A 10,691-nucleotide genomic window follows, 5' to 3' on the forward strand; every position below is an offset into this window, starting at 1 on the left:
TTAATATTATTTTTAATATTATTTTGAAGAAAGTATGTGTATGCAATTAATTCTTCGTAAGTAAATACAACTATATAGTATCTGAAAGGGCTTGAGTTGCATTGAAAGAAAAAGTGGACATGTATTTGAACTGCGCCATGTATTGTTAATTATCGTGAATTGGAAAAAGTTAGAAAAGAAAATGAAAGCGGGGCTGATTAGCACCAAACAAGGCATGAAATATTTGTTGACGTCAAAGCCGCACATGTCAAAAACCTGAAAAATGATTGCCTCATCAATTATTCTTGTCTTGTCCAAGTCAGTGGCTTGTTGCCATAACTTGTGAAATTTCCTGCAAGTTAGTCAGAATGTTGAAAATTTCCTACATTTTAAATTTATTTCTTATACTCCAGCCGGAACATTATGATCATCTACCTACTATCGATATAAACCCATTCAGGCGATAGCAGCGTCACCTACCGAGGAATGCCTGCTAGTCAGACACACGTACAGTGCATGCAGTATCAGTGCGAGCGCTGGCCGTTTGTAGAATGGGAAAGGCGTGCAATCTATCTTAGTTTGAATGAGAGCAGATTGTAACGACCCGAAGACTCGGCACGATTATTTTGGAACTGCAGGATTTGTCGGGTGTTCGAGGAGTGCTGTGGTGAGTGCCTTCAACAAGTTGCGATACCAAGGGGAAACAACATCCAAACGTCGAGGAGTTGGGCGCCACACTTCAATACAGATGTCGGACGTCGTAAGTTAGGCAGACTTTTAAAACAGGCCAGGCAGTGAACTGTGACGGAACTAACATCAGACTTTAATGCTGGGCAAAGTACAAGTGTGTCTGAAAAAACAATGCACCGAACACTCCTAATGATGAACCTCCGCAGCCGACGACACATCATGTGCAAATGTCAACACCACACATTGGCAACTACGAATGAAATGAACACATTGCAATCGCCAAAGGACCTTGGTGCAGTGGCAGAGCGATGCGTTGTCTAATGAATCCCGATACCTTCTTCATCATGATAATGGAAGGGTGCGAATCCGTCGTGATTCAAGGGAACAGCTCCTTGACACCTGTACTGCGGGACGGAGGCAAGCTGGCAGCATTTATTTATGCTCTGGGGAACAATCATGTAAGCATCCATGTGTCCAGTGTAGGGATGCGTACGAGTCGAGTCGAGTCGAGATTTAAGCCTGTCTCGACTTGTCTCGAGAAAATGTCTCGACTCGAAAATATGTTTCTCTCTTGACTCGATAATTTTTGTTTCGACCCGACTCGAATTCGGGAGAAGACGTGTCGAAATTCGAGTCGAGACAAAGTATACGAGTTAAAATATACGTACACATCAGCCAGAAATTTATGTCTACCTACCTAATTGTCAGTATGTCCACCTTTGGCACGGATAAGAAAGGAGACGCGTCTTGACAGGAATGCAGTGATCTTTGGTAGGTCGCTGGAGAGATTTTTCACCACATGTGCACACAGAGATCACCTAAATCCCGTAAATTCCGGGGTGGGGATCGATGCGCTCTGATGTCATGTTCAATCACATCCCAGACTTGTTAGATTGAGTTCAAATCCAGCGAGTTGGGGGGCCAGCACATCACTTGGAACTCGCCCCTGTGTTCCTCGAACCACTCCATCACACTCCTGGCCTTGTGACATGGTGCATTATCTTGTCGGAGATTGACACTACTGTTGGGAAACATTGCCGTCATGCTCACGTGAAAGTTCCCCAGTGCATAATTAAGCCGCCAACAGCTTGTCTCGGTCCTTCACAGTACAGGAGTCAAAGTGCTGTTCCCTTGTAACACGATGGATTCGCACCCTCCCATCTTCATGATGAACAAAGTATCGGGATTCATCAAACAATGCAACACTCCGACACTGCGTCAAGGTTCAGTGGCGATGGTCACGTGCTCATTTCATTCGTAGTTGTGGATGTCGTGATCTTAACATTCGCACATGGATGGGTCGTCGGCTGCGTAAGCCCATCTTTAGGAGTGTTTGGTGCACTGTGTGTTCAGACACACTTGTACTTTGCCCAGCATTAATTCTGAATTATAGAAAGATTTTCGAGACATTCGAGTCGAGTGCAGATTTTTACGAGCAGTCTCAAATCGACTCGTATCCAGAGATGGAGTGGGTCAGTGGGTAAAGTGGGTCAAGTTTTCTGCGTGGGTCAGTGGATCGTGGGTCAACATGTGACCCACTGTGACCCACCACCGACCATGATCCACTGCGACCCACCACCCACGATGACCCATTGCGACCCACCACCCACCATGACACACGGCTACCCACCACCCATCGTGACCCACTCTGACCCACGACCCACCACCCACCGTGACCCACTCTGACCTACCACCCACCATGACCCACTGTGACCCACCATGACCCACCACCCACGGTGACCCACCCACCATCCACCATGAACCACTCTCATCCACATTGACCTACTCTGACTCACCAAAAGCCATCGTCATCAACTCTGAACAAGATCCACGGCCTCTTCTCAACTGACTAAAGAGTGTACACTTGTAATAAAACAAGACTGTGAAATTGTCACTAATCGGAGTTTGAATTTCTAGTCAATCGCTCAAGCACCACTCAGTTACAATAACGGTGGATCTGATCTTTACGATATAAAATGGTAAAGTGTTTGTCAGTGGGGAAATTGAAACAGTTCGAGGCGGGGGAAATTAGTGTGTGCCTAAAATATACTTGTACTAAGAGAGTATTCTTTCAAGTGTTAATTTCTGAATGCATTCCACAAGAAACTTCTATTCGCAGGAAAATACCCCTGTACAATATGGAAAAGGTTATGGTTTCTCAGTTCACAGTATTTCTCTCATAAAAGACTTGAAAAATCAGTTGTTCATAGCATATAAAGGTGCTCGGGTACCCTCTGTAAGAGCATCTACATAAAGTATGCTCGTAATTGTAATTTGTGTAATCACTAAAACACCACGTTAAAAATAAGTTGCAAATATGCATAATTGCAATTATTATGAATATTTATTCAAAGTAGTTTACCTAAAGCAAAGAAGAGATTTACTAAAAATTAGATAAAAAGTTGAATAACTCAAATAAGCCATTAGTAATACAAGTATACATTTTCCGTAACTCGTAATTGTCCACCTCAAAACAAACCTGAAATCGGATTTATTTCCTGTTGGTAACTTTTTGGCGGCAAATCATCCGCAGGGGAATGATGTCCATCCTCCAGCCAAGAAATAACTAGCTCGTCTACTTTGAGCTTGTCTAGCGGTGGTCCATTAACATTGATGAGCAACAAGTTAACAATGTTTGAGCACTTAGTGTATTTCTAATATTAGTCATCTGTAAATTCATAAGGTGAAATCCCTGTTCGCACTCTGTCGTGGAAATTTATAATATTTCTACCCGATTTCTGTAACTTCTCATCGACAATCTACTTGCTAGACTTAAGTCTGATAACGATTTTTCTTGGTCAGGTTTGAAATACTCAGCAAGGAGTATCATCTCTCTATCACCATACAACATTTTTTCCATATCCATCATGTCAGTTGGCAATGTCGACCCATGTAGAAAAGAAACTTCATCTACCACGCCTTTGATAGGGAATCTTGTGAATAAATTATCAATTAAAGCCTGATAAACTGATGATTTCTCATTTGTTTATAAATTTAATTTTTGTAATTACACATGGAGGTTTGATACCATTACGAAGTTCCCTCCCCCGTCTAGAAAGCGAAAGGGAACGAGGTTCCTGGAAAGTGTTTAAAGGTAAATGGGAATGTCCTTCCTTCTTCAACTTCGATTACCACACTGCTGTTTGCCATGTGCCAAATTACGATGAATTTCAATTAAATTACCATAGTATAATTATTTCCTTGTTGAATTATCAATACTTTTCAGTGGAAAAAAGGATGAAATTTCAAAGTTTCAAACCAAAGTAAGTAGACCAACGTAAAGGGAGAAAAAGTGTACAATCCAAACTTCAAATTTCCCTGTAATTAAGCTTACGGTACAAATTTTATGCCTATTTTTCTCACAACTTTATGGGTTGATTGCCCTGTGCTGTAAGCGCTCCATATAATAAACATAAGCTTCAGCAATTATTATAGCAGAAAGCAATGGATATATGAAACAAGCACTGTATTTTTTGTTTCTATTTTTTTCTTAAATAATATCGATCGTTATCGTTTTCGATCATTTTTACAAACAAACTGACTACCAATTTTCCATATATAGAAAGTGCCCTCCCCCCACATAAAGGAGAATTTAAAAAAATGTTAGGACATACTCTGTTTATTTTCAATAAAGAGTTAATACACTGAATTTCATCTCCGTAAGTTTAACGGCTTGCGAGATACTCATTTTTTCGCAAAAATTCGGATCCTCACTACCTCCTTAGGATATTATGCATTATAATAAAAGCAATATAACATCCCAATTTGGATAAGGGCCAAATTATTAATATATACCAAAAGTAATTTCATTTGACTTTGCAATTTGACCGTGATGATCAGGCACACATAGTTACTTTCAATTTTTTTATAATAATTTATAAATTACAGTGATTCAAAAATGTATTTTTTCCAGTAGTTAGCTCTAAAAACTCACAGGTCTCGAAAGCCAAGTAGTAGTGTAAGTCCTATTGCTATTATTACTATTAAAAATATCAATATCCAAAAGTGCCTGAAGTTCTTTTTTCACTTGGTTAGATATACTCACCTCAGGTAAGTAGAAAGAAACAAGTGAAAAAGAAAGGGAAATGAAGGTCTTGAAAGTAAAACGGAGACAAATTTACCAGTCCTCAGAAGATTTTGTCTACAATGCAGTGAGCAGATAGGGTCGGTAGATCATACTGAGTCGGTGGGTCGCAGTGGGGCGTGGTGGGTGGTGGGTCGCAGTGGGTCACGGTGGTTGGTTGGTCACAGTGGGTCACATGCTGTTCGACCCACGACCCACTGACCCACCCAGAAAACTTGACCCACTTGACCCACTGACCCACCGACCCACTGACCCACTCCATCTCTGACTGCGACCCACCACCCACCGTGACCCACTGCGACCCACCGACTCAGTATGATCTATCGACCCTGTTTGCTCACTGCAAGCTCTGAAAAATGCGTATGAAAGATGATGTCTACCAATGTCTTTGTATTAGTACACTGCAGACGAGCGTCTGATACAGGGAGTGATGATAGTGAGTTTGATCAAATAAGGGGGCAGGTAATCCAGGGTTTAGTAGAAGAAGTGGAAAGAAGTTTTCCTTCTAATGATGTCCTAAAGTGCTTTTCAGTGTTTGAAAATAAAGATCGTGATAACATGAGTGGTTTATACGGTAATGTAGACGTATATAAAGAAGCTCAATTGTTTGGATTAAATCCTGCAGTGTTAGATGGCTTGGTTTGATTTAGTTTAACGTCCCACGGTTATGCCTGCTAGGCTAAAGGAGACGTGGACCTACTGATTATAATGGAATCCGACCACTTTGGTCGTTCAACTGTATACCACCGGGAATCGAACCAGGGACCACGTTAACCGAAATCAAGCGTGCTAGCCACTAGACCAAACGGGGGTTCTACAGTGTCAGAATGGAGAGAGTACAAGTCACGTTCTAAGTCGGTAAGTGATTTTCAAGTTCTTAAAGACCGTTCGCGGAAAGTTCGTTCTGTGCCATTATCAACTGCTGCCTGTGAACGTGGATTCAGTGTTGTTCATATTAAAAGTTTCGAAAGAAACCTATGTTGGCGAGTACCTTTCAATCTTTATTAACAATTAAACTCAGTGGATCTCCTTTAAAATTATGGGATGCTGTTACTGTGCTCATACGTGGGTTTCTTCTGGCCGTCACATGTTCAACTCTCGTTACACACGGAAAGAAAGTGAAGTTTAATCTTAAACTTTTTCTCTAAGGTAAGATACGTTATTGCAAACTATATTTGGTCTATAAAAACAGTAACACAATCATTCATTACTCGTATTATTGTGGCTCTCTCCGCTGGTCTACTGACTAGCATTCGCGCACCATCTTCGGTGCAACCGGGGTCCGGGGTTCCGGGTTCGATTCCCGGTGGAAGCGCCTTACAAAAATTTGAACGATTACCGTGGTTCGGATTCCACCTTAAACTGTAAGTCCACATCTCATAGCTTCGCTGTTGAAAAGGGACACTAAATTTAAATAAGCAAATCAATCGTATTGTTGTATTTGTGCTTTCATTTTTTAAGGTTTAACGTCCTACAAATATTCAGTAAAACTAAGGAAGACGGTCATGATGAGATAGATAATAATGATGGATTAAGATAGTGGAAGGAGGCGGGAGGACCCCGAAAAAACCTACACACAATTGTTTGTATACCACAAGCAGAATTTTGCGCGAGCTAGGATCCAGCCAGAGATTCCACACACCTGAGGTGAGCGCTCAACCACTGAGGCAGCACGGCTTTTTGTTGTCTATCAAGTATTTGTATTGAAATCATATCTGTTATTTATAATATATTCTTGCTAATAATACAATATAAATACATAGTATTATTTAGACTTCCATATAAGTGACCGGATATCTGAGCGCCAAACTAAAATACTAAATACTTAGCGAAGAAACGGGAATTTCATAAATAATAAAATCTATGCTCTGACTCTACTGCTCATGGAGATCTATGGCTGGCCAGGTGAAGCGCTTCGAGTTAGTAGTTCTAATGCTTGGTTAGAACATTGGTTCTCGGGGACTATTATTTCTGACTTATAGATCTCTACCGCACCATTTTCAAATGATTTCGCACCCTGCTTGGCTGTCTATTTTCATCTCATTATTTTCCTGAAGTTCACGTTGTAAAAAAATCAAAGTTGTATAGTAGTATTTATGAGTAAAACGTGGAAGCAATGCCTATGATAAAAGTAACTAGTTATTTTATAGATTCTAATGCTTTGCCAATAAAAATTACTATGTTACTTCTCAAGACTGATGAAATGTGAATGTAATTACCATTTCACCAATTTTTCATCATCTAATTTTCTGTCACTTAGTTTTCTTGTAGTCTTTGTCACCTAATTTCCAGTGTAGTGACACTGACAATTTATTTGTATGTACACTTTGAACAGAATCTGTTTGATGGAAGGGTGGAATCGATTTCAAGGAAAAGAGGTTATACTCCGTGAAGTTTGTCCCTCGTGAAGTGCGAACCCAAATATATTTTATTATTGTTTTGTCACGGACAATGACGTCTTTGGCGTGGGAGACTCGGGTTCGATCCCCAACGAAAGCTCATGTGGTTCAGATTACACGTTAATCCTTAGATTCACGTCTCATATAGCCTAGCTGTTGAAAGGACGTTAAACTCAAATCAACTTAACTCGTCGACAATGAACTTGTGTGCAAATTTTAAACAAAATCGATTTGATGGAACTGAGTAAAACCAATTGTTAGAAAGGATGATAACAAACAATTTAACTTAAGCAAAAGCATTCAAATAGTAAAAGAATAAATATATTGGACATAAAATATACTGTTAAACTGGCGGGAGAAAACTGAGATTATGACAAAACTACAATCTCAAACGAAACCAATGTGCTCTCAAGTTTCTTTGTTTATATATTACGGGACGTTTTCGTCTACTATTTGTGCAACAACAGCTTTCTTCCGATAATTCGAGAGCTCGTTGGGTAAGCAGCTTCAATATTTTTATTCATCTAATGGAAAGACATCGCAATGTTTCTAATACTGATAAGAAGTGAGCATTCGAAATCTTTTTTTTAAAATTAAAATCCTATTTTCTCCACCTACTAAAAAGTTTTTTCATTAAACTTTTACGAAGTTAGGCTACTTATCCAATGGCTTTCCTAAGATATAGTAAGTTATTGCTTGCATATACTTCGAATACAAATTCCTGTTGTGCTAACAGGCAATTAAAAAAAGTCTTTATCTTTAGAGTAACTGGAAGACAGGCATCAGGACAGAAAATTATCAACATTAAATGCTTTACTGGGCTTGGTTTCTGCTTATACTTTCAAAACTTTAAATAACTGTTTTTCTTTATCATTTTCGTGATTGTTTATCCTCCGTGCACGGGCCTATAGCCAAGTAAAACCTTGAGATTTGAAAGGAAATAGTGTTGCCCAGGAGACGATACGAGAAATGAGGTTTTCTCGTCTCGTACCGTAATTATTTGTTGCCTTTAGTCTTCGTGATCTAAGCAGAAGATAGATCGGTATGAAGCCCTCACATGCCAGCAAGCAACAAAGTCAAACTACTTTCTATACCAATCGAAATATTGTAGTTTTAGGTGTCGAGTCAGCCCATCATTAGCTGTATGAATGAATACCATTGATCCATGTTCCGTTACTATTTTCTCGGGTTCGATATTTGCCATTTTCCTCAAATGGCGCACAACAACTATTTTACATCATCCATCATAACAAAAATTTGACATTAATCACAATAATTTAAGTATAAAATGAATAAGTGCATAGCCACAGATCACTGCTGAGCTACATTGAGGAAATCATTACTTTCTGGATTCAAGAAATTAGTTTCACACAAAACTTAGTTTAATAAATTACTTATTGAATATATTAGTGGCTTATTGTACAACTAGATTTCTAAAAATTTAGACTAAAACACGGTAGAACGCTCATCTCTGGTGCGAAGGGTCCCTGGGTCGACTTCTGGCCAAGTAAATTTGTGCTGGACAAGATCGTGCTATCGCGTTTTCTCGGGATATTCCTGTTTATTCCCAATTTCTCATTCTACCAATTCTTCCATCATCATTCACTTGTTAATCATCGTCTCCCTTAGCCTAACAGGCAAAGCCTTGGGGCAAACTCAAACATTTCATTTTCTATAAATTTGCTCATAGATACAAATCTCATACGTGGTAATTAATATGAAAAAAAGTGTAAGCCTTACATGAAGCCAGAGATTAAGAAAAAATAATTTAATGTGTTATATAATCCGTCTTTGATGCTCTCAACTCGTCATAAATTATAAATAATTTACACATGAATATGGAAATTAAACGTGTTAGTCAGAGCTGAGGATGGTCAATGGGGGTGGAAGAAAGGAACTTGTTTTTTTTTTTTTTAAATTGCCCGAGATATTGGAGAAATGTTATGACTATTGTCTAATCAAGCATATCAGAGTATCTCAACTGAAACATTTGTTCTTTAGTCATTAAAGAGAGAGAGGAAGGGCACAGGTGCTCAACCCTAGCAGAGTGATAAGGATCAAAACATTTTGGGTGCTGAAAGTATGGTAATGTGTCGTGAGCTTAAAATACATACGCAAGCAGCACGACAAGCAAATAACAACTAATACCTGTTTCTAAAGAAAACAAGTACACTATGCGTTAAATATTTTTTTGTTTTTCTTTTGTTCGAACGGCGGATTTCGTTATACTTTTGTTACGTAAAATACACTTTGTACTGAGTAATGTAATAAATTATTGTGTATGTTAAGGTTCAATAAAGTGTTCACTGTAAGATCGAAATGTCCTGAAATACATAAACAAAGAAACATGAGAAAATATTGGTACATTTAAAATTGTATTTTTTTTTAAATAAAATATGCTATTTATATTGTGAAAGCATCGACGAAAAATCATCTTCAACAAACGAAAATCTGGGCCATTTATATGAAACATTAATTTGTACCTCCATTAATACTACTACTAGTAATAATAATAATAATAATAATAATAATATTAAATAATAATAATAATAATAATAATAATAATAATAATAATAATAATAATAATAATAATAATAATAATAATAATAATGTTAATAATAATAATAATAATAATAATCCACTAAAGAGTACGACTTCGTAACATTATTGGATGCCGTACAAGTTCTGAACAGTTTACTTATTTTCTGAAGATGCAATGACCGGGCTGAACAGAGTGATTTTCTTTGAAGAATTTTGTAGAAGTTATGTACAGCACTATTGTCTTCGTAAAAATCGCAATGTTTCTTTTTATTATAGTTGAAAAGAAGACAAATGCAAGCCTTTTCCCTTTAACTAAATTAAGGTGGAAAGGTAAACACGTACAATGAAAGTGGAGCTTGAAATATGTTGAACGAAATATATATCACTCTTTTTTGTAGTGACTACCTGGCAGATGTTCGTACATTTCTTTGCATGAATAATCAATGTTATGGCATATCAATCTGCAAGCATATAATCAATCTTTACGCCATTATTGGAGAATAGAGCACTGTACAATGCATTCGGTTATTATTTAGAAATGAAATGAAATCTTTGAGTTTTACGTCTCACAGTTATGTCGGCTAGGCTAAAAGACACGGTAATGATCAGAATGAATGAAATGGTAGAATGAAGAAAGTTTGAGCAAACAGAAAATCCCCGAGAAAATCCATACACACGTGTTTGTCCACCACAAAGCCCACTTGGTGCGATCTGGGATCGAACCGGCCACCCCACACACCAGAGGTGAGCTGTCAGAGATATCGAGTAATTTTCGGGAATTCATACAGCGTCTCAAGAATAGGTTATCTTTCTTCTGTTAACCTTGCATTCAAACCAGAAGAAATCAACCGTTTTCGGTTAACATTGATCGCCATAAAACTAAATTGGTAGTAGATAACGACAGTTATCGAAAATCGATTGAGCATCTGAAGAAAAATACCATCTTCCCCTGTATCTCTCTCCTGAAACAGGAAATAGCAAAACAATTTCACTCTTCC

The sequence above is a fragment of the Thermobia domestica genome, chromosome 16, assembly GCF_964235325.1.
Source record: "Thermobia domestica chromosome 16, izTheDome1.hap1.1, whole genome shotgun sequence".
NCBI classification, from domain to species: domain Eukaryota; kingdom Metazoa; phylum Arthropoda; class Insecta; order Zygentoma; family Lepismatidae; genus Thermobia; species Thermobia domestica.